Genomic DNA, 25,641 nt, shown 5'->3' on the forward strand with positions numbered 1-25,641 from the left:
GGGGCTGAGGGTCTCTAATCAGCTGCGGTTTGCCCAGACTGCAGCACCCCGATTGATCACGTGGGGGCAGCATGGGATCACACATTCCACCTGGACCTCGGCGCAGGCCGGGATGGGATGGGATGGGATGGGATGGGATGGGATGGGAGCAGGAAGGGAGAGGGCGGAGGGGAAACCCTCTCACCTGGCAGGGGAGGAGAGAGAAGGATCCCGCTCCCTTCCATCCTCCACTGACAGTCAGCAGAAGCTCAGTGGAAAGAGCCCGGGCTGGAGAGTCAGAGGTCATGGGTTCAAATCCCGGCTCTGCCGCTTATCAGTTGTGTGACTTTGGGCAAGTCACTTAACTTCTCTGTGCCTCAGTTACCTCATCTGTAAAATGAGGATTAAAACTGTGAACCCCACGCGGGACAACCTGATCACCCTGTAACCCCCAGCGCTTAGAACAGTGTTTTGCACATAGTAAGCGCTTAACAAATACCACCATTTATTTATTTTTTATTTATTTTCTCTGAGCCTCATTTACCTCATCTGTAAAATGGGCATTAAGACTGTGAGCCCCACATGGGACAAACTGATCACCTCGTATCCTCCCCAGCGCTTAGAACAGTGCCTTGCACATAGTAAGTGCTTAACAAATGCCGTTATTATTATTATCATGCTCGACAGTAGCATTTATTGAGCCCCTGAGCGTGGACCTTGCAACCCACTGGGGAAGACAAGCGCACATTCGTTGCCAAATATGCTATAGTTCAGAGAACTTGAGCATAGCCCCAATCAGTCGATCAATTAAGAGCTTTCAGTGTGCACAGCACAGTACTGAGCGTTGGGAGAGAGCACAGTATATCAGAGTTGGTAGATACTTTCCCAGCCCATGCGAAACAAGCACAACTAGATGAATCAAACAAGAACAAACGAATACAATGTGAAGGTGGATGTGGGTTGCAGTGACGGGCTTCGATTAATTCATCAATCAATCAACAGTACTTATTGAATGCTTACTGTGTGCAGAGCACTGAACTAAGCACTTGAGAGAGAATAATTCAGTAGAGTTGGTAGACAGGATCTACCAATATGTGTGAGGGAAGAAGGAGAAGTTAATCGGAGAAAGCTCTGGTAAAAGGTGGTTTTTTTTATAAAGGATTTAAAGAAGAACTTTCCCAAGTGCTTAGGACAGTGCACTGCACACAGTAAGTCTTTTTGTTTTGTTGACTGTCTCCCATGTTTAGACTATGAGCCCGTTGTTGGGCAGGGATTGTCTTTATCTTTTGCCAAATTGTACATTCCAAGTGCTTAGTACAGTGCTCTGCACACTAAGTGCTCAATAAATATGATTAAACCACTGAATGAATTAATAAAAACTTTTGATTCAATCAATTAAGGATATTTATTCCCTCAATCATATTTATTGAGCACTTATGGTGTGTAGAGCACTGAACTAAACGTTTGGAGGAGTACAATATAACAATTTGTAGACGTGCTCCCTCCCCACAGGAAGTTCACAGTCTAGAGGAGGAATTTACTGAGTGAAGAGCACTGTACTAGGTGCTTGGAAGAGTACAGTGCAACACAGCTGATAGACATGTTCCCTGATCACAAGGAGCGTACAGTCTAGAGGATTGATTAATTGATTGAGATGATTTGGTGAAGCTGAGAGCTAGGCACTCCAGGCCAGGAGAAAGGGGCAGGAGAATAGAGAGTGGGGAATGGTTATCTGTATTTAGGTGGAGCAAAGAGTAGGCCCTGGAATGTAGCTCTGGAAAAGAGCAGGAATGGAGAAGTCAAAGATGGAGAGCTTTGAAGTCAATGGGGAGGAGTTTCTGTTTGATACAGAGGGTAACTGGGAAGCGCTGAAGGATTTTTTTGGAAGAGGTGAGTGTTATTTTTTCAGAAAAGTGGTTCCTGCTGTAGGGTGGGTGGGAATCAAGAAGATTATTAAGGAGGAAGTTATGGTAAACAGTTGGGTTATGTGGAATTCTAGATTTCTGTGCTGTTCTTTTTATAATCTATCAATATTATTTTTTGAGCACCTTCTGGGTGCAGGGCACTGTGGTGAGGGGTGAGTTCAATTCTGTGTGAACTCCAGAATCCAAACCTTTCATTGCCAAAGGAATGATCTTTTCAGGCTGTAGAGTGGCAAGTGTAATGGAAGGAAGCAGGGAAAGGGAGAGAGAATGAGAATTTTGCTCAAATTTTCACCAGATGTAACAGTCAGGAAAAGAAAGTCTGGGTATATAACCTGGAATTGACATCTTCACCCCTCCCCCAACACACACACTCCTGTGTATTCCCGGTGGGAAGGGCTCATTGTGAAAGCAGAGAAGACAGACTGGGCTGGGCTGACCTGGACCGGGCTGCAGAGAAGGCATTTTGAGTTCAGAACTAGAAGTGGGCTGGATTTTAGGGGCGTCCCCAGGGATGACTATTAATAGGGTAGGAAAAAGTGACGTGGGGTTTTTCAACCTCACTCAGAGACCCTCCGCATCTTTCAGTGGTGCCTGGGAGCACTCAAAACCTTGTCCGCGCCCTGGGAAGAGCTGGGCTGCAAGCCCGACCCTAATAGTGAGGAAATTGCGGAAAGGCTGGGATGGGGAGTGTCTGGGCCGAGGAAAGGTGAGTTTAGGAGGGGCCAGAAAGGTGAATGTAGGGGGGGGTGGGTCTGGATGTTCATTCAATCGTATTTAGTGAGCACTTATTGTGTGCAGAGCACTGTACTAAGCGCTTGGGAGAGTATAATCCAACAAACAGACGCATTCCCTGCCCACAGCGAGTTTAAGAATCCAGGTCACCAGCAGAGGACGCCCTGCTCATGGCCCTGCTTTGGAGGGGTGGAGTGTATGTGTGTGTGTGTGTGTAGGCATGTGTCCGGGGGTGGTGGGGGAGGAGGGTATACGTGCGGGCTGGGGGATGGAGGGGATGATGAACAGTTGACTGGAACAACTTCTAGAAGGAGAGCAAAACCCTTGAAATTTGAATATAAAGTTTTGGTCTGTTGCATTGTTCTCAGGAACTGGCCTTTCTGGGGGCGTCTGGGGGTGAGCAAAAAACTCTGCTTCCCTGCAGGTGAATTATTCACTATATGAAGCGAAAGGATTAGAAGTTGGAGGTTGGGGTGGGGAGGAAGGGAGTCGGTCCGGGGGAGGGATGTGCTAGGGGCCGGGAGGCCTGGACCGAAAAGGTGAACGGAGATAAGGGACCAACGTGGGGAGAGGCTAGCCTCCTGCTGTCCTCGCTGCCAAGAGCTTGGTCGTTTCAATTCAGTCGTATTTATTGAGCGCTTACTATGTGCAGAGCAGTAAACTAAGCGCTTGGAATGTACAATTCGGCAACAGATAGAGACCATCCCGGCCCAACAACGGGCTCCCGGTCTAAACGGGGGAGACAGACAACAAAACAAGTAGTCAGGCGTCAATACCAAGAAGATAAATAGAATCAAAGACATACACATCATTAATAAAATAGGCACAGGTGCTGTGGGGAGGGGGAAGAGCAGAGAGAAGGAGTAGGGAGAATGGGGAGGGGAGGAGGGGCAGAGGCAAAGGGAGGGCTCAGGCTGGGAACTCGCCTTAAAACTTTTCCTTTCTTTTCCTATCCCTCTCTCTCCATCTTCCCTCTGTGTCTTCTCTCTATCCCTTTCTCTCTCCTCTCTCTCTGTCCCCTCTCCTGCTCTCCCCCGTTATCCCTCTCTCTCTAACCCTCTCTCCCTCTATCTTCTTTCTCTATCCCTCTCTCTGTAACCCTCTCTCCCCCTCTATACCTCCACCTCTATCCCTCCATCTCTATCTTCTCTCTTTATCCCTCTCCCACCTCTCTCCATCTATCTCTATCTTTTCTCTCTCTATCCCTCTCTCCTCTCTATACCTCCATCTCCATCTTCTCTCTCAAACCCTCTCTCCCTCATGCCGCTATCTTCTCTATCTGTCGCTCTCTATCTCACCTATCTTCTTATTCTATCCCTCGCTCTCTAACCCTCTCTCTATCTCTACCTTCTGTCTCTCCCTTGCACTCTAACCCTTTCTCACCCTCGCTATTTCTCTTATCTTTTTCTCAGTTCCTCAGTCTCTGACCTCCTCTATCCCTTTATCCCCTTGCTCTCTAACCTCCTCTCCCCCCTCTATATTCTCTCTTTATCCCTGTCTCCCACCTATCCCCCATATCTTCTCTCTCTAACCCTCTCTCTCCCCATATACCTCTAACTTCTCTATCTCTCACTCTCTAACACTCTCCCACCTCTATCCTTCCATTTCTATCTTCTTTCTCTATCCCTTTCTCCCCCTCTCCCTTTAGCTCTATCTTCTCTCTCTATCCCTTTCTCCCCCCCTTTATCTCTCTCTCCCTCTCACCCTCTCCCTCTGTATCTTCTCTCTCTCTCCCACCTCTCTCCCTCTATCTCTATCTTCTTTGTCTATCCCTCTCTCCCCCTCTATACCTCTATCTTTATCTCTCTCTCTCTAACACTCCCTCTAGCTCTATCCTCTCTCACCGTCTCTCTCTCCCTTCTCTCTCTCCCTCTCTCTCCAACCCTTTCTCCCCTTCTCTATCCCTCATCTCTGTCTTCTCAGTTCCTCACTCTCTAACCCCCTCTCCCCCTCGCTTTATCCTTCTATCTCTACCTTCTCTTTCTATCCCTGACACTCTCTATTCCTCTCTCCCTCTCCCTGTGTCTCTCTCCTTCCCTGCAATCTCCCGGGAATTCCTCTCACTCCCGTTCTCCTTTCCTCCGTGATTCACACTGCGGGGCGGAACCACCTTCTGTGACCTCGTTTTCCTGACTGCACGATCACACCCGCCCGTTTCAGCACACACAGGCACACACACAAAATCACACACATTCACACTCACGAAGGCGTGGGCTGATCAGGGCCCGTCTGGGTCCTGTTACATAAACAGGGCTTGCGCCGTTGACTCCAAAACAATAGCTGGGAATTAGCATGATTGCTTTGATTCTGCTTTGCCCTGTCTTCATTTAAGGATAAACGGCCCTGAAATCCCACTCCCACCCACAGGCCCCTGACTCAGACCTGGGAAAACTCTTCTTCGGCCTTTTCGTCTGGGTTCGGTGTCACCTTTAACCCCAGAGCGCCACGGGGGTCGCCAGGCCCACGAACACACACAACCACGCCTGCACTCATTTCTTCACACACACAGTACATACCCCAACACGCGCATTGACATACGAAGTTCACTTTCTCAGAAGTGTTGTTTTAGTTTTGCTTTTCATAGAGAAGCAGCATGGCGTAGTGGCTGGAGCACAGGCCTGGGAGGCAGAAGGTCACGGGTTCTAATCCTACTCCTCCATTTGACTGCTGTGTGACCTTGGGCAAGTCTCTGTGCCTGTTACCTCATCTGCAAAATGGGAATCGAGACTGAGTCCCATGTGGGTCAGGGCCTGTGTCCAACCCAATTTGCTTGAATTTACCCCAGCGCTTAGTATAATGCCTGGCTCATAGTAAGCAAATACCGTAATTATTATTGTTGCGGTTCCCACAGAGAGCGGGGGGTGAGTCGTGGGGGAGGGAAGGGAGCGAGGGGCCCGAAGCCCACGATGGCTTGGCGGGGTAGGGGGCCCACTGGTGTGGGGTGGGGGCAGAGTTGGGGTGCGGATGGGAGTGGGGGTGGCAACACTTGTTCGCTGTGTGACCTTGGACAAGTCACTTAACTTCTCTGTGCCTCACTTCCTCATCTGTAAAATGGGGATTAAGACTGTGAGCCCCATATGGGACAACCTGATTACCTTGTATCTACCCTGGTGCTTAAAATAGTGCTTGGCACAGAGTAAGCACTTAACAAATACCACAATAATTATTATTATTATATAAGAGCGAGGGATGGGGTGCCCCCGGAAGGGACGCAGCCTGCAGCTGGACGTGAGGTGTTGGTACCGGAGCCAGGAGCGACGTGGTTTCCCGTGGATTGTTTCTAAATTTAAAGTTTCTTCCCGGAGATTTTCCTCACTGGGCTGTGGTTCCTCAAGGGGGGAAAAAAAACTGAGAATTAGCAATAAATTTAGAAACAACCTCAGGAAGACGCCTTGCCCTGCCTCTCCCTCTCCTCCTCCCCCCAAACGTGTGCACGTGTACACACACTCATAACCCACACACATGTATAAATGTGCGTATACGCGTGCGCACACACATGAACACGCATGCAGATCACAGGCACACATGCGTACACCCAGATGAACAAGCACATTCACACACACGTGCATATGTGTATATATAGGCATATATAGCCCAGCTCTACCACTTGTCAACTGTGTGACTGTGGGCAAGTCACTTAACTTCTCTGTGCCTCAGTTACCTCATCTGTAAAATGAGGATTAAGAATGTGAGCCCCATGTGGGACAAACTGATTACCCTGTATCTACCCCAGTGCTTAGAACAGTGCTCTGCACATAGTAAGCGCTTAAATACCAACATTATTATTATTACATGTATGTGTACACACATACCCTCGCCCAGGAGCAGAGAAGTGCAGGACCCTGTAGCCCCAGTAGCTCAGGGATCTGATCCCAACAAGATGCCCAGTAGGGTGGACCAGGCCTCGGCCTGCCTGTGCGGCCCCAGGTCCCCAGGTTTTCCCCCCCCGGGCCTTCAGGCCTAGACCTGGGCCAGGGGCAGCATCGTGGACCTGGCCCCTGGCAGCCTCGGCAGCTGCCGCTCCCGGCCCCTCCCCAGCCCCGCCGGAGACCCCCGGCTGGGAACAGCTGTGACCCTGGGCCCGGCCAGCCGGTGTGCGGCGGGGTTGGCTGTCTGCGCTGGCTAGTGAAGAAAAATAAACCAAGCCTGCAGTGGAAGAGGATTCCTTGACTCTGAGCCCCGCCATCCGCCAAAGCGCTGCCGTGTGGGAGAGGAGCCTGCCTCCCAGCCCTCAGTCTCCCAGCCCTCAGTTTCTCAGCCTGCAGCCCCACAGTCCGGCAGCCTGTGCAGACCCCTCACCCCAACCCCATCCCCTGGTGCAGGCCCAGGCCCTGGTCCCGGAGTCCATTGTAACCAGAGCCACATACTGTAATCAGAGCCACTCTGGTTGCCCTTGCTTGGCCCTGCCTGCTCCCGTCCTACCCCCTGACCCCGGCCTGACCCCGGCCCGAGGCCCCTCTGAGACTCGCACCCCCTCTGGCTCCCACAGAGACAAATGGACACACGCTGACCCGGCAGACACGCTGACCCACTGGGCCCCCACTGCTCAGCTGGCAGCACATGTGTCCCCAACCCACAGCCTTGGCACAAACACCCACTTATCATACAAAGGCACACATAGAATGTACTCAGTTGTATTGTACTCTCTCAAGCGCTTAGTACGCTGCTCTGCCCACAATTGGCGCTCAGTAAATGATACTGATCGATTGTCCCAAGCACACAACCGTGCCTGCCCTCACACCTCATCCACAGAAAGCCACCCTCGCTCACCCTCACCCACCGAAGAAAGGCACAGATTCACTTCTGTCCCCTAGCCTGAAGTGCACACATTCATATTCATCCACATGCCCACACTCCACAAAAACCCACCGTCAAGGCTGTGGAAGACCCTAACATCCCCCATGTGTTAGGAAAAGGCTATCAGTCTTTTACCCACCTCATCACTACCTCTGCTCTCTCCTCTCCCCTCTTTCACTTTTCTTCTCCCCCGTCTTCCCTGTCTTTCACTTTTTTCTCCCCTCTCTCACCTCTCCTTTCCCTTCTCCTTCACTTTTTTCCCCTCTCTCCCCTCTTCTTTCTTTCACTTTTTTCTCCCCTCTCCCATCTCCTCTCCCCTCTTTCACTTTTTTCTACCCTCTCCTTTCCCTTCTCCTTCACTTTTTTTCTCCCTCTCTCCTCTCCTCTCTTTCACTTTTTTCTCCCCTCTGTCCCCCTCCTTTCCCCTCTCTTTCACTTTTTCCCCCTCTTCTTTTCCATCTCTTCTCCTTTCTCTTCTTCTTCCCTCTCTCCCATTCCCTGCTCTCCCTCTTCCTTCTCCCACCTACTCTTGGCACTCAGTCCACTGTGAGTTCCTCTTCTTTTTCTCAAGGAACAACCTCCAAAGGCAACTCCATGACAAGATTTGAAAATGGTTCTGTGTCTGAGGCCCAAGACAGTATGTGTGTGTGTGTGAATGGGAGAGAAAATGAGGGAGTGGGTAAGAGAGAGTGGGAATAGGTGAGAGTAGGTGAATGTGGGTGTATGAAATCGTGTATAGGTGGGTAGGTGTGTGTGTGTGTGGTTGTGAGTGATTAAAGCACTCTTCAGTCTGAAAGTGGTGGAGGCTGAGCAGGTCCATGGTTAAAGTTTACAAAACAATGAAGGCCAAGAATGGAACTGCTGCTCACCAACTCCCAAGACAGAAGCAGCGTGGCCTATCAAACAATCATATTTATTGAGCACTGTACTAAGTGCTTGGGAGAGTACAATATAACAATTATCAGACACCTCCCTGCTCATAGCAAGCTTCCAGTCTAGATGGCATAGAGGAAAGAGCACAGGCCTGGGAGTCAGAAGGTCATGGGTCTAATCCTAGCTCTGCCACTTGCCTGCTATGTGGCTTTGGGCAGGTCACTGAATTTCTCTGTGCCTCGGTTACCCCTTCCGTAAAGTGGGGATTGAGACCGTGAGGCCCGTGTGGAACAGAGACTGTGTCTACTCTGATTTGCTTGTAACCACCTTCGTACAGTGCCTGGCTCATAGTAAGTGCTTAACAGATACCACATTTACTATTACCAGGATGAGGGGACACCATTGAGGGTGGGTAGGTGGTAAGTTCAAGCACACAAAATCAATCACCTATATTTCTTGAGCAATCACTGTCTATAAAAGACAGTAAGCACTTGGGAGAACACAAGCAAAATGGAAACTGTAATGCAGTGTGGGGGCAACCATAGATAATTCATTTGCCAAGCACAACAGTAAGCTCTGTGTCAAGCACAGCAGTAAGCACCGGGGTAGATAACAAGATAATCAGGTCCCACAAGGGAGTCACAATCTAGGTAGTGGGGAGAACAGGTATTGAATCCCCATTTTGCAGAGGAGGGGGGACTGAGGCCCAGAGAATTTAAGTGACTTAGCCAAGGTCACACAGCAGGTCTTTGGCAGAGTTAGGATTAGAATCAATCAATCAGTGGTATTTATTGAGCACTTACTATGTGCAGAGCACTGTTGCCGGCACTTGGGAGAGTACAATACAGATGCTAAATAAATACAATTGATCGATTGGTTGATTATAGATGATTGAAGATAGGTTTACAAATTGCAAGCTCCCCTCTATTTATAAATCAGTGGACTTGATTGAGCACTTACTTTGTGCAGAACACTGTACTAAACACTTGGGAGAGTACAATACAGCAGAATTAGAGGACACATTCCCTGCCAGTAATTGTAAGACACCATAAGCTGTTTGTGGGCAGGGATCACTTCTACCAACTCCACTGTTGGTCATGGGTTCTAATCCTGACACTGCCATATGTCAGCTGTGTGACTTTGGGCAAGTCACTTAACTTCTCTGGGCCTCAGTTATCTCTTCTGTAAAATGGGGACTGAGACTGTGAGCCCCACGTGGGACAGGGACTGTGTCCAACACAATCTGCTTGTATCCATCCCAGCACTTGTACAGTGCCTGGCACATAGTTAAGCACTTAACAAATACCATAATAATAATTATTATTATTAAGTTGGGGGACGTGAGCTTTCTGGGGGGCTTTGAGTATGGGGAAGGCTGTGGTCTGTCATATTTGGGGAGAGGGAGGGAGTTCCAAATTGGAAGACCAGAGTGAGCAAAGAGATGGAGTTGACAGAAAGGTACAGATAGGTAACCTATCTTGAGAAGAAAGAAGAGAGCAGGTTGGAAAGCAGCAGGAGAAGAGAGTGGCTATACAAAGTGTGGTGAATTGATAAGGAACCTCGAAGCCAATTGTCAGGAGTTTGGGTCTGACCTGACTCCTCCACTAATTCTGACCCCAATTTCCATTCTGGTCCTCAAACTGTGGCTTTGAATATGAGGAATTGGGGTTTCTGTCCTCCTGACTGCAAGAGAGCCTACAGGAAATGGGGGCCCCAGGCCCTACCCTCTGTTCCCTCCTTTCCTCTTCTTCCTCTCTGCCAAGGGGAGGAAGGAGGAACAGACGGGCTGTTCCCAGAGCTGCTTTCCCGGGCCCCTGAAATATTTGGCTTTTGGAAAAAAACAAAAGGAAAAATTCCCGAACTTCCTGGATTGATTCCTCTCATCAAGGCTATGGAGACAGAGCAAAGCGGAAGACTGGGACAAAATCCAGGGAATTTGGGCTGTGTAGCTTGGAAACAAACCTGGATCATTCAAGTTAAACATACCCACCCTGGAGCATAAATGACGCGGACGTCCTGGCTCTGCAGCGAGCCCTACTCCCTGGCAAATTGCCCAGGCTGGCTGACTAGGGGACTGGCCTGTACCCTTTAATTCCTCCTGGTGGAATCCAACCCCCTGGGGTTGGGGACTCTGGACTGGATCAGACCCCCCCCCCCAACCCCCATCCCCTTACCCTGCATTCTCCTGTGGGACTCAGACACGGATCCCAGAGTGGGGATGAGCGTGACATTTAAATTGCGATGGAGCCAGAGAGGGAGGGGGGGTTGTCTTGTCTCTCTAACTGGCACTGCAGACAAAGCCGCCTCCCTTCATTGCGGGGCAGAGCCCAGCTGGGTACAGACCTGTCAGCCCGTCTCCCACACTTGGGAGAGTTTGCAGAGTCATAATTACATCTCTTAACCTGTCTTGCTCTCTGCAGAAGAAGGTCCCATTATATTGAAATGAGATTATTAGCTATCAAATACTTTCTTTCTCAGGAGTTGGTGGGTTTTTTTTTTTTTAATTCAAATACCTTAGCGACTCGCCTTTTTTCACCAGATTTGCTTTGACTGAATCCAGAGGCTGGGAAGTTGGGGGAAAGGGGGTGAGGGGGCCTCCTTTGGGCTGGAAAAGGAGTTAGTAAAATGCAACATTTGTACCTTCTGGCCCCAGTCCCAGTACCCTGGTCCATGAGGAGTTTGAGTTTGGGGGCTTGTAGAGCTCTCAATCTGGGGGGGGGGGGGGACCAGAACTGCTCCCAAACCTAGTCCTTCAGGCTTGCAGGGAATGAGTCTATTGTATTGCCCTCTCCCAAGTGCTTAGTTGGTTGCTCTGCGCACAGTAAACGCTCAATAAATACAACTGAACATTCTAGCCACACGAAGGCAAGAATTCTCACAATCTATGTCTGGGTGGCAAGACGTTAGTGGGGGCGAGAGAGTGGAGAGTGGGGAAGAGTCAATTAGTTGTATTTATTCAGCACTTACTGAGTGCCCAGCAAGGAATTAAGCAACTGGGAGAGCACAGTAAAACAAAATAACAGATACATTCCCTGTCCACAAAAGAGTGGGAGAAGGAGGCGAGAAGGAGATGGAGTCTAGGGGTAGAGGTCCGGGGCCGAGGTGAGGGCCTGCAGAGAAGATGGAGGGTGGCTCATAATTAGAGAAGCAGCGGAACTTAGTGGAAAGACCAAGAACCTGGGAATCAGGGAACCTGGGTTCTAGTCCCTGCTCTGTTGCTTGTCTGCTCTGTGATCTTAGTCAAGTCACTTAACTTGTCTGTACCTCCATTTCCTCATCTTTAAAATGGAGATTAAATATCTCTTCTCCTTACCCACTAGACTGTGAGCCTTATGTTGGGCAGGAATTATGTCCCATCTGATTATCTATCCCCTGGGTTAGTACAATGTTTGACACATAGTAGGGACTTAACAAACTGCCATTATTATCATTCATCAGATGAAAATATTTCTGGTTTGTTCTCCAGTCTGGTCCTGGGGGAGGAATAGGCGAGGAAAACAACAAGCAATGGTCCCACTACCCCTTCACCTACTTCTCTCTCACTCTAACCTCCCTAAGATCCACTTGGGGTGTCTGTCTTTTATTGTCTCTCATTTGGGGAGCCTGAGTTGTAGCACATCTGGCCACCCCATACCTCCCCACTCTTCTCCACCCTTTTGCTTAAATTTCTCCTTCAATCCATCAGTCATATTGAATGAGTGCTTACTGTGTGCAGAGCACTGTACTAAGCACTTGGGAGAGTACAACAGAGTTGGCAGGCATGTTCCCTGCCCACAGCTAGCTTACAGTCTAGAGAAGGAAAACAGTCCCCAGGCCCCTGCTGAGTCTGGAGTGGACTTGGTATCTCCCCAGTTTGGTGTCCCTGGGTGGAGGAATCAGTGGATGGGAAGAGAGAATAAGAAATGGAAAATCAATTTAAAGGGGACTACTATTAAAGATCCCTCCCCCACCATTAAAAGATTTCCTGAAACTGTGGTCCACACTGGTTTTCAGGTCTTTCTCTGCTCTTCTCACCATAATCTTTCCTTCCCCATCTTATAGCTGCAGACTAAACTTTGGGAGGGACACTCGAGGAACGGCAGGGGTAGGCCGGAGATGGGGAGCACGGAAAAAGGAGGCTCTGGACTAAAAGAGAAAAAAAGATAAAGGAGAGAAGGAGGGGGAAAGAAAGGAGAGCAGAGATTGAGGAGGCATTATGACAGGAGGGTTGGGGGAGATACCTCTCCCTCAACCACTCAACTCCAGTACTTTTGCCCGGATAAGGCTGTCGCTGCAACCCCATACCGTGTATCTGCCATCCCAGCAGTTCTGTAGGAGCTGGCAGCCACGGGGGGCCAGACAAGATGGGAGTGTGGGCAGTGGACAGGGTGATGGGCAGCTCAATTCCACCCTTGGGATTGAGAACAGAATTTCCAGCTATGCCAGCAACTCCTAGTTTGGACCAATTCCACTACAGCAACAGCAAACTCTGCTGCTGCAGCCGCTGTTATCAACATCACCCCACCTCTCCTCATCCCCAAGCTGGACATCTGGTCACTTTACCATGGCCACAGTCCAGGTTTTGGCAGAGGGTCCCAGGCAATTTTAGAAAAATTGTGGTTGGCCCAAGGGAACCTATCATCCTACTGACATCCAGCTCCGCTTAAGTGACCTGGGCTCCTCTCTAGCCCCTAGGCTCTCTGGTGTCCAACACTTCTGGCCACTTATTCTCCGTGGCCTCCCGCCACTGTCACCGAGAGGGAAGCAGGAGACACGCAAGTTAGGACTGCTGCTGCGGTACCCCAGTTTTCACCAAAAGAATCTGGTCGGTCTGTAACCAGTAAGGGTTGCATTCCATCTTCTTTTATTGGTATCTGTTAAGCATTTGCTATGTGCCAAACACTTTTCTGAGTGCTGGGGAAGGTACAAGTTAATCAGTTCAGACACAGCCCTGTCCCACGAGGGGGTCACAGTCTAAGTTCTAGGTAACACCATTTTACAGTTGAGGGAACTGAGGCACAGAAAAGTTAAGTGATTTGCCCAAGGTCGCACAGCAAGCAATTGGCAGAGCTGGGATTAGAACCCAGGACCTTTGACTTCCAGGCCCGTGGTCTCTCCACTAGGCCATGTTGCTTCCAACCTTCCTCAACTCTCTACATCCACACCTGTGTGGGCATTTCACCCTCTGGAATGCTGGGCGACTGTGTCTTTGACCCCGGATGGAGTCTCCTTGAAGTTTTCTCAAGTTCCACCTTCCTGGGGTTGGGAGGGATCAGGAATTGGCCTGTGAAAGGAGGAAACTGGAGCCCCTGGGTTCAGAGTGGAAGAGAAGAAATGTGGCCTCGTGGAAAGAGCACAGGACTAGAAGTCAGGAGAGCTGGGTTCTAGTCCCAGGTCTGCCACTTGCCAGCTCTGTGACCTTGGGCAAAGCCCAAGTTTCTCTGGGCCTTGGTGTCCTGATCTGAAAATGGTGATTAAAACCTACGATCAATATTGAGCGCTTTCTATGTTCAGTGCACTGTACTAAGCACTTAGAAAATACAGTACAGCAGATTTGTTAGGCACAATCCCCGCCCACAGGGAGCTTACAGTCTAGAGTGGGAGACAGACTTAAAAAAAAATAGAGATAGGGGAAACAGTAGGGTATAAGGATATTTACGTAAGTGCCGCGGGGCTGAGTTGAGTATCAAAATGCCTATTTTCTATCCTCTTAACCTGCGAGCCCCAGGAGGGAAAGGGACTGTGTTTGATTCTCTTAATTTGTTACTAACACAGCGTTTGACATAGAGTAAGTTTTTAACAACCACTATTATCATTAGTAGGAAAGAGGATGAAATTGGCCTCCTGCCCATAATATACACCCCCCAAGAGGGGAGCCGCTATCTGTGCCCAATTACCTGGATCCTCTGAGCTGCCCTGGCTCCTTTTGGGTTGAAGGGACTGGGCCCTGGGCCCTGCTTCAGGGTCCCCCCAGTTATTCTGAAAGCTCCCCCTCCGCCCACCGCTGGTGCCTTTATTCTGGGCTAAACATTGTCCTGGCCTCATCGGGGCAGGAGACCCACAACGTGGGGAAATGTGGTAAGTGGAGGGTCAGCGGAGAGTGGCAAATCTAGACTAGGGGACCACTACCAGCCATCCACAACCCCAGACCCAGCAAAGCCTCCATCTGGTCCTGTGTGCCTCTCCAATATCTTCCAAGGCAGGGGTGTGTCTTTTTAACTATAGAAAGCTTCCAAGCACTATATAAGGTACTCTGCACACAGTAAGTGCTCAATAAATACGATTGATTGACTGACTGTGGAACATACCCTGTTAGATAAAAGAAGTGGGCTAGATTCACCTGCCAGCTTCTAGATTTGTCAGGCAAGAAGGTCCTTTAGTGGTCACTTAGTCTTTCCCCTTCTCCAAGAAGGAGTCCTTTCCTCATCTGTTGACAAAGTCACCAGGCTTTTTGAAGGGGTTGTTTTTTTTTTTGAAAGGTTTCCAGAGACAAACATTTTCTAATCTTCTAATCATATCCCAATACCGCTCCCATCCTGGGGTCTTTCACCTCTCACTGTTAGGACACTTTTCTGTGTGTCTAATCTAAATCCCTCATACTGCCGTTACATCATTTTAAATCCCTCATACTACTGTTACATCATGTTTCCTTGTTCTGACTTCCACAACCGCGGAGAGCTATTCAGTACACAGCCCCAAGGTCCGATAACACTGAACATTTTCATCACTGTACTATTCATTAATTTTGCCAGTTACCCAAGGTCAGAGTGAAATGTAGAGTTGAAACAATTATCCAGATAACTCTGGGAATAAAACAAACCCTTGGCTCAACTATCAGCACAGTTCAAATAAAAGCAAGGATGTTTTGGTTTGGGTTTTTTTTTCCCAATATAATGCAAAATTTTGAAATTCTCCACTTCATTCTGGAAGGATCTGGCCTTGTTTGGAGCACAGTAAATGGGGCCTGGGAAACGTTAAGTAACATACACAGAGAATTTTTCCTTTTATGGCAACGAATATGAAAGAAGCTGGAAGCCGAGGGCCTTCTGTTGCCTTTCCCTGCCTGGGGTAGATGGGGAAAGGCATGGCCCTATTTGGCGCCAGTTTGCTGATAATAATAATAATTGTATTTGTTTAGAACTTACTATGTGCCGAGCACTGTCGTAGATAGAAAATTAACAGGTTGGACACAGCCCCTGTCCCCCAAGATGCTCAGTGTCTAAGAAGAAGACAGATATTCAATCTCTATTTTACAGTTGAAGAAACGAAGCACAGATAAATTAAGTGACTTGCCCAAGGTCACACAGCAGGCAAGTGACAGAGTCGGGATTAGAACCATGGTTTTCTGACTCCCAGGACTGGACTCCTTCCTCTAGGCCATGGAGCTTCATGCTGCTGATGAGGTTTTGTGTGCATGTGGGAAGTGTGTGTGCCTACAGGTGGGTGCATGGCAATCTGTGTGCGAGTAGTTGAGTGAATGCGTACCTATGGGGCTGCATATACCTGATTGAATGTTTGTGTGCCTGAGAAAAGGTAAATGTGTGTGTGTGTGTGTGTGTGTGTGTGTATACACACCTGTGAGTAGATCAATAACTGAATCTGTTCATGTTCATTCATTTAATTCAATCATATTTATTGAGCACTTACTGTGTGCCAAGCACTGTACTAAGCATAAGGAGAGTACAATATAACAACAGAGACATTCTCTATCCACAACAAGCTCACAGGCTAGAGAGGGAGACAGACATTAATATAAATAAAGAAAGAAATTACAGAGATATACAGACATATACATATGTGCTGAGGGGATAGGAGGGAGGGTGAATGAAGAGAGCAAGTCAGGGTGACTCAGAAGGGAGTGGGAGAAGAGGAGAGGAGGACTTAGAGAAAGCTTCTTGGAGGAGATGTGCCTTCAATAAGACTTTGAAGTGGGGGAGAGCAAATTTGTCAGTATTTATGCCTGAAGGTAGTTTGTGGACCTGGGAGGGTGGGTATGTATATGGGTATATGTGGACAGGTGTGTAGACGTGTAGTGGTGAATGCATGTGGGTATGTATGATGCCATCTTTGTGCCTGTAAGAGTTTTTGCACCTATGTGCATGTCTAAAAATGAGGGTCCATGAGTGGGTGTTTGTAGATTTCTGTGGGTGCGTGAGCACAAGTGGTTCTGTGAGCTAGAGGCAGAGGAAGAACAGGTGTACTTTCTGAGAGAGCTAATGATAATAATGGAATTTGTTAAATGCTTACTTTGTGCCAGGCACCGTACTAATTTCTGGGGTGGATACAAGGAAATCAGGTTGGAAGGAGAGGGTACTGATAATAATAACTGTGGTATTTATTAAGCACTTATTATGTACCAGGTACTGTACAAAGCACCTGAGTAGATACCAGGTGATTGGTTTGGGCACAGTCCCTGTCTCAATGGGGCTCATGGTCTTAATCCCCGTTTTATGGTTGAGATAACAGGCGCAGGGAAGTGCAGTGACTTGCCCAAGGTCATACAGCAGACAATTGATGGGGCTGGGATTAGAACCGGTGTCCTTTTGACTCCCAGGCCCGTGTTCTGTTCACTAGGCCACGCTGCTTTTCAGAAACTTGTCTACAAAGTCTGTTATATTGTACTCTCCCTAGCACTTAGTAGAGTAATACAGTGGCCATCACAGCCACCCCTGACTGAACTGCCCTGGTCCAGAACATATCATCCCAGCTGGGCAAGCCAACTCCCAAAACAGCCCCACCCCTCTTGGGCTCTACTAGATGCTCCCCCATCTGCAGCCCACCAAAAAAGAACTGAGACGTTAATGGGCCATTCCCTTAAGCATTTTAATATTCACTGTCCCACTGTATTTATGTAAATATTCTTCTGTTCTCCTATTTCCCCTATCCATAATCTATTTTGATGTCTGTCTTGCCCTGTAAACTCCTTTTGGGCGGGGATTTTGCCTACTGACTTTATTGTATCATACTTTCCCAAGCATTCAGTACAGTGCTCTGCACACAGTAAGCCCTAAGTAAGTGCCTTGGGTGGGGAGACAGAACCCTCAAACTTGCAAGACTGGTCTCCCTCTTGTAAAACAGTGGGTCAACTAAGAGTAACACCTCTGCCTTTGGGATCTGCCACTTTTCCTTTCTCCTCTTTCCTCCCTTCAGCTACGAACCTCCTCACCTTCTCCTCCTTCCCGCCACCCCAATCCTACTCCAAGAGGCTGGTGTGTATTTACCCAAAGACATATAACAATCCGGTGGCTTGGGGAGGGTGGTGGAAGCCTCAGATAAAAAAAAAAAACTTTGAGCATGTAAATCTTGTCAGCAAGTGCACTGGCCATAAAAAGCCAAACTGGATTCCTGCAGAGGCAGTCAGACACAGAGTATCTGTTCTCTCCCTTCTGAACCCACCCCCTTCCCCACCCAGAGGAAAAAAATAAATTAAAGGAAAAAATCTGTTGGAAATGCAGTTTTTCTTTCTTTTTTTTCTTTTACCGACTTAAAAGAAAAATAAAATACATTCCAGGAACCAGGATGACTGCAGAGCAAACTCAAACCAGAAAATACTTAAAGATGTCTTAATGACTTAAACACAGGGCCCGGATTGTCTCTAAAAGTTTCCACATTTTAAAAAAGCAAATTCAATATTGAACACACTCACACAGTGCCCTCCCCCCCACCCCATTTCTCTCCTCTCTACTTTTCCCGTTTTTTTCCCCCTTCCACCTCCGATTTCAGCTGTAGGCTATTAACACCCCCGGTGTGAACAGACACCAGGCCCCATTCATAAAGTTTATATTCACATTCCAAAAAAAAAAGAAAAAAAAAAGAAGGAAACGAAAAAAGCCGCCAACCCCAGGTACCTGCCCAAATGCCCCAGCAAGTAGAGAGGCAGCCCAGGAGGGAGGGTCAGGCGGCTGTTAACTAGCAGATGACAGATTTTTACAGCGGGAATTAGCCCCTCATTTAGAGCAGGATTGGTGGAAATCTTCCATTTAATTACCACCCGGCCCCGCTCCCCTGACGGAGACTGAGTTCCCCCTTGGCTTTTCAGGGCAGCCAGAAGTTGTTTCGGGGTGTGCTCCTCCACCCGAGGAGACTGGAGGGCCTAGCCAGAGGCCCTGACGTGAGGGGATGTGGTCAGTTCTCAGGAAGCTTCCGTGGAACCCTAGGCCCCGGCGGTCACATGAGTGCTTCTTGTGACTGGGAGAGGCCAGGGCTGAGGTCAAGGCTGGGCACAGGCCGCTGTCTGGGCCGGGTCTGGTTCTCCGACTCGCCTACCCCTGGGGGTTAGCTCACTCGTGACTCAGGCCCGGTGAAGAGGTTTTAGCACGTCCCTTCCCCACCTTCTCGACGTTCTTGCCTTCTTCATCATCATCATCAACAGGAGCAGCGGTGGCCTAGTGGAAGATAATAATGTTGGTATTTGTTAAGCGCTTACTATGTGCCGAGCACTGTTCTAAGCGCTGGGTAGACATAGGGGAAGCAGGTCGTCCCACGTGGGGCTCACAGTCTGAATCCCCATTTTACAGATGAGGGAATTGAGGCACAGAGAAGTTAAGTGACTTGCCCACAGTCACACAGCCGACAAGTGGCAGAGCTGGGATTCGAACTTATGAGTCCTGATTCCAGGGCCCGTGCTCTTTCCACTGAGCACGGGCCCAGAAGCCAGATGAGCTGGGTTCTAATCCCGGCTCTGCCACGTAACTGCTGTTTGACCTTTGGGTGAATCACTTAGCTTCTCTGTGCCTCAGTTCCCTCATCTGTAAAATGGGGGAACTGTTCTTCCTCCGACTTAGACTGTGGGCCCCATGTGGAACCTGATTATCTTATATTTACCCCCGTGCTTAGTACAGTGCTAGGCACATAGTAAGTGCTTAACAAGAAGCAGCATGGCATAGTGTATAGAGCATGGATCTGGAAGTCATAATGACATAGGTTCTAATCCTAGCTCTGCCGCTCATCTGCTGTGTAACCTTGGGCAAGACATTTCACTTCTCTGTGCCTCAGTTACTTCATCTGCAAAATGAGGATTGAGATTGTGAGCCCCACTTGGGGACAAGGACTGTATCCAACTCAATTTGCTTGCATCCCCCCAGCACTTAGTACAGTGCCTAACACAAAGAAAGCGCTTAACAAATATCATTATTATTATTATTATCAAAGCCATAATTTGCACCTAATGGGTCCTGTACCAGGTATGTGGAGATCTAGCCTTCTTGACACTGATAATGTTAAGGGTGGAGACAGGTGGACACAAATTTCCAGCCAATCATTGTCTAGACTGTAAGCTCGTTGTGGGCAGGGAATGAGTCCACCCACTCTGATGTATTGTACTCTCCCAAGCGCTTAGTACAGTGCTCTGCACATAGTAAGAACTCAATAAATACCATCGATTGATCGAGCCTGTGTTTTGTGCAGGGCACTATATTAAGCACTTGGAAGAGTACGATACCATTGGAAGACCAGAGCCCTGCCCATAAGGAGTTTACAGTCTACAAAAGGTAGAATGGACCTAGAAGAGATACAGATGATAAAAACAAATTGTACAGTTAAACAAATAAACGAATAACACGCAGATGAACATACACAGGAACGGAAAGGGCACTACTGGAATGGTAGGACCTGACAGGTGGGAATTAGTCAGAGAAGGCTTCTGGGAGGAGGTGGCTTTCAGGAAGGCTTTGAAGGTGGGGGATGAAGGCAGGGTCCAGGGAACAGTGCACAGGGGAGGTAGGTGTGGAGTCAGCCCCCACCCACCCCGATTCAGGGGAGGGCCCAGATTAATCCATCAATCAATCAGTGGTATTTATTGAGCACTCATTAAGTGCAGAGCACTGCACTAAGCACTTGGAATTCTCCCTCCTACTTAAGACTTTGAGCCCCATGTAGGCGGGGACTGTGTCCAACCTGATTAGCTTATATCTACTCCAGGGTCAGCACAATGCTTGGCACAAAGTAAGCGCTTAACATAAACACCACAATTATTGTGATAACCAATCATCCGGTCCTATTCTCCATGTAGCACTTAAACTTGATCATTCAGATCTCAGAGTAGGTCTTTGGTTGCTTGCACAGATCGAATTAACGGGAGAATTGATAACTCTCCATTTCCTTCTGAGCTGTATGGAAATATCTAGGTGTGGAAGTGTGTGCGGGAGAGTAATAATAATAATTATGGTATTTGTTAAGCACTTACTATGTGCCAGGCATTGTACTAAGCCCTGGGGTGGCTACAAGCAAATCAGGTTGGACACAGTCCCTCTCTCACACGGAGCTCACGATCTCATTATGGGTAGGGAACGTCTCTGCGCTTTCACGCTGTAACCTACTCTCTCAAGTGCTTAGTACAGTGCTCGGCACATAGTAAGTGCTCAATAAATATCAATGATTGATTGATTAATGCAGAAGGGAGAGGGAGAATTCCTGGATGTGGAGTTAGAGAGGAAGGAAATCTCCTGAGGGAAAAATAATCAGAATAGGCAGAGGGAGTGGGGTTATTGGAAGAACAAAACTGTGCTTGGAAGTTCTGTAGCTGAACTGCCTGACTGTTTGGAGGGGAAATAATATGGCCTCTGAGGGAGGAAATTGACCTGCAAGGCTTATCTCCCGGGTCTACGTGTCTGCCCATCCATCCATCCATCCGTTCGTCTGTCCCCTGGCAGGTTCCACAGGCTCAACTCCCTGGGACGAGAAGGACGACGAGTTGGATGACAAGGAGCTGGAGCAGCCTCACGACCCCATTCAGAACACTTTCCTCTTTCTGAACATCACTGGTGAGTGGTTAAGGATTGACAGAGGAGGAGGAGGAGGGGAGGAGGATGGGAACGGCCAAACCCTTTGGTGCCTCTCTGGGCCCTGCCCTGGGAAAGTAACACTGGAGGTAATAATGGTAATAATAATTATGGTATTTGTTAAGTGCTTAATATGTGCCACTACTGTTCTAAGCACCGGGATGGATATAAGCAAATCGGGTTGGTCTCAGTCCCTGTCCCATATAAGGTTCACCGTCCCCATTTTACAGATGAGGCACAGAGAAGTGAAGTGACTTGCCCAAAGTCACAGAGCAGACGAGTGGCAGAGCTGGGATTAGAACCCATGACCTTCAGACTCCCAGGCCTCTACTCTCTCCGCTATGCCAAGCTGCTTCTCTAAGCGTATGTCAGGGGCTGGGACGGTCGGGGCCGGCCCCTGAAAGCGTGCGTAGTAGCTGGGTGTTTTTTTCTCTGTAGAAGAGTTGGGTTGGGAGGGGGTCGGGGCGGGGGCGGGGGGGGGAGGGGAAAGACTGTAAGAGGAGAAGTAGGGGAGGCTGTGCAGCCCTGAGGCCGGGGGGAGAGCTGGAACCGAGCCTGGCAGGGAGGTGTGGGCGCATCCCCCCGGGTCTGGCTATGGGCAGGTGGCCAGAATCCACCGCTGCTGCTGCTGCTGCTGCTGCTGCAGCTGGCTCCCTTCCCCCCACACTCCTTCCCCCCTGGGAAAGGCTTCCCGGACACTTTGCCCATTCTGGGGGTCTCTGACCCCTCCCCCGCAGCAGAGGGAGTATGTTTGGGGGCACCACTCCAGGGAGTCTGTGAGGGAGAGGGATGGCGGGGGAAGGGACCGGGGTGGAGCAGACAGAGCCCGGCTCACTGGCCCGCCTGCTCCTCTCTGGCCCTGCCAGGACTCAGGCTTCCCTGCAGCCCAGGAGAGACCTCCCTGGCGGGTGGGACCGCGGAGCCGAGCGAGGCGGGAAGCCCACTTGGGCAGGGAAACTCGAACCTCCAGAAAAGCCTCCAAATGACTTTTTCAGCTGCAAAAAGCCACAAGCGAGGCAACCCCCAACCCTGCCACTCCAGCACAAAAGAGGCTGGGCCCAAGGGCTGACCGACCATTCCCTTAAACCTTCTGTCTGGGTTGTGGGGAGTGGGGCTTTTAGCGCTCTCCGGGGAAGAGTTCAGGTGGGCGGTGTATGTGTGTGTGGTTTGTGGGGGGATGGGGGAGGGCAGGGCTCCCCAGACGGGGGTCTGATGGGACTGGCGAGTGGAAAGACCACGAGTCTGGGAGTCAGAGAGTCTGGGTTCCAAGGCGGGCTCCACATTTGTCTACTTAATTTTCCACTTAACTTCTGTGCCTCAGTTTCCTCATCTGTACAATGGTGACGAGACACCTGCTCTCCCTCCTACCTAAACGTAAGTCCCATGTAGGACAGGGGCAGTGTACAGCCTAATGATCCTGCAGCTGACCCAACGCTTCACACAATAATTGTCCCATTCATTAACAAATACCCTGATTCATTCTTATTGTACCCTGAGGCCTGGTTGGGAATCCCATCTGGAGCGCCTCAGAGGAGGAAGGGGGAAAAAAGTCCCCCAACACCAACTTTACCTGTTAATAGGGGGACATGGATTGAAGCAGGCACCGCTGTTTTCTCTTTGTTTCAGGGATGCAGCATAGCCTAAGAGCCCAGGCCCCGGAATCAGAGGACCTAGGGTCTAATCCTGTTTCTACATCATGCCTGCTTTGTGACCATGGGCAAGCCACTTGAATTTTCTGTATCTAGTTCCCTAATTTGTAAAATGGGGATTCGGTACCTCTTCCTCCTCCTACCTCGATTGTAAACTCTGTGTGGAACAGGGACTGCGCCTGACCTGTTTGTCTTCTATCTTTCCCAATGCTTAGAAACAGTGCTTGGCACATAATAATCACTTAGCAAATACCACAGTTATTATTATTATTATTATTATTGCAGGGACTTGCTAGACTCACTAGATTGGCTACTCTTCCAGGGCAGAATCGCACCTTATATTTTTTCCGCATGTCTCCAAGGGACTGACACTGTACCCTACCCACAACAACAGCTTGAAAATACTGCTGCTGATGGTGGCTCAGTAAGGCAGGGAATGTCTGTAAATCAAGTCATTCATACATTCATTCAATCGCATTTATTGAGCTCTTATTGTGTGCAGAGCACTTTACTAAGCATTGGAAAGTACAATTTAGCAATTAAGAGAGACAATTCCTTCCCACAACAGGCTCACAGTCTAGAAGGGGGAAGAGTGACAACAAAACAAGTAAACAGGCATAAATAGCATCAGTAAAAATAAATAGAATTAGAGGTATATACACATCAGAACAAGTAAAACAGGCATTAATATAAGTAAAAAGAATTATAGATATGTACACATTTACACAAGTACTGTGGGGCGGGGAGGGTGGGTACAGCAAAAGGAGTGAGTCGGGGAGAGGTGGGCGGGGGGAGGAAAAGAAATGTCTACAAAGATCACATTTGGAAAGGGCTTTGAAAGAAAGTACTCAGAACCTTAAGCAATATCATACTGTAAACTCACTGTGGGCAGGGAACGTGTCTACCAAGGCTTTTGCATTGTACTCTCCCAAACAGTTAGCACAGTGCTCTGCACACAGAAAGTGCTTAATGAATACAATTGGTTGATTGATCGATTGATGGAGTCCCACCCATGGTCCATTCAGCCAGCATTCTACCACAAGCATCAGTATCTAAGGATGTTGAAGGAGGAGGAAGATGGCTGCCCTCCTTGACATTTTTACCCGTGGTTCTGGATGCACTCTTCAGCATCCCTACCTTCCCCTCTAATAACCCATCATGGATCTCACATCCAGTCCTTTATCCAAATCCTTCTTAAACCTACAGGTATTTCCTGCTTGCACAACTTCCTGTGGTAAGGAATCCTACACGCTAACCATCAATCACATTCAGAGAGCTTCCTTGGACTGTAAACTCGTTGTGGGCAGGGAATGTGTCTGCTAACTCTGTTGTATCGTACTCCCCTAAGTGGTTGGTACCATGTTCCGCACTTAATAAGCTTTTACTAAATACCATTGATTGATTGGTTTAGAGCCTGGGACTGTCAAGCTTCAGGCGGTGCCCCCTTGGGCTAGTAGGGAGAGATTTGGTGACAAGCAATCCTGTGTTCACCCCGTTCATACTACTTATGATTTTGTAATGGGGAATCATGGCTCCCCTACATCTTCATCACTCTCCAAAATGAAGAGTGTTAGTCTCTTCAAGTCTGTTCTTATCGGAAAGTTGGGCCATTCTGCTAATAATCAATCGATGGTATTTACTGAGGACTTTCAGTGTGCAGAGCACTGTTGTAAATGCTTGGGACAGTACAGTACAACAGAGTTGGGAGACACATTCCCTGCCCACAAGGAGCTAACAATCTAGAGAGGGAGACAGACATGAATATAAAATCTTGGTTGCCTTATTTCTATACTTTTTGTGGCTACATCACATCCTTCCTGAAGTGGGCTACCCAAAACAGTAATAGCAGCAGAAATAGTATTTATTAAGTATTTACCATGTGCAAGGCACTGTGCCAAACTCTGGGAAAGAATACACAGGCGAGCATTAGACAGAGTCAGCCAATCGTATTTATTGAGCGCTTACTGTGTGCAGAGCACTGTACTAAGTGATTCGGGGAGTGCAGTATAACAATAAACAGACACATTTTCTGCCCACAATGAGCTTACAGTCTGGGGGGCGGGGGAGACAGACATTAATATAAACAAATTACAGATATATACATAAGTGCTGTGGGGCTGGGAGGGGTGATGAAGAAAGGCAACAAGGCAGGGTGACGCAAAAGGGAGTAGGAGATGAGGAACCTCAGCGCAAAAAAGGAGATGAAACCAAAGCTGTGGGTCCTGAATGGCTTAGAAGGGCAGAATCTCAGTCTTCTCGTGGCCTAGAATCCACCGGTCATAGTCACAGTGAGCACCCCGGCTGCAGCCTTGCCCTCACTCCCCACCACCGTCGCTCTTCTCCTGCCGAGATGGAGGAAGGCAGGTTGGGAAGGAGGCCCCGGAATGACACAGAGCGGGAGCGTTGCGGGTCACCGGCTCAACTCTCCAGTGGTTTGAGAGGACGATGGAGCTATGCGTTATATTCTAGGTGACGGCAGGCCTTGGTTTTACGGACTGGCAGCTGGCAGATTTGTCGCCCATTTTGTTTCCTTCCCTCTTCTGGGTAAAACCCAACATATTGCTGGTCTTGTTGGCTCCCTCACCCTGGCTGACCAATGAATGAGCTGTGGGAATGACAGGCCATGACTACTAGCTCTTTCCTGAGTCATTACTTTTAATGTCTTGGAGGAAGGGGAGGGGAAATGGGAAAAATTGTGAAGTACCGCTCCTCGATTGGGTGATGTCAGTTGAGTGTTTGGCCAGGGTGAGGCTCGGAGAATTAGGACGCTGTGGCCCATTTCCCAAGAAGAGAAGCCAGGACTGTAGTCAACATCGTCAAAGCACCGCCCTGTCCTTAGCATCCTAAGTGGTCTCTCTCCATTCGTGGCTTAGTGGAAAGAGCATGGGCTTGGGAGTCAGAGGACACGGGTTCTAATCCCGGCTTTGC

The 25,641-nt window shown here is 48.8% G+C and overlaps 1 long non-coding RNA gene across 1 annotated transcript in view; it reads left to right on the forward strand.

Moving 5' to 3' along the window:
• The first annotated feature begins 1,671 nt into the window (after nucleotides 1–1,671).
• LOC120638521 overlaps nucleotides 1,672–25,641 on the forward strand; it is a 36,027-nt gene continuing 12,057 nt past the window's right edge. Inside the window, exons 1-2 of the long non-coding RNA XR_005660214.1 lie at nucleotides 1,672–1,869; nucleotides 20,936–21,046. This is a non-coding gene — a long non-coding RNA (uncharacterized LOC120638521). The remainder of the gene's footprint in view (nucleotides 1,870–20,935; nucleotides 21,047–25,641) is intronic.

This window comes from Ornithorhynchus anatinus, chromosome 7, assembly GCF_004115215.2.
Source record: "Ornithorhynchus anatinus isolate Pmale09 chromosome 7, mOrnAna1.pri.v4, whole genome shotgun sequence".
NCBI classification, from domain to species: Eukaryota; Metazoa; Chordata; class Mammalia; order Monotremata; family Ornithorhynchidae; genus Ornithorhynchus; species Ornithorhynchus anatinus.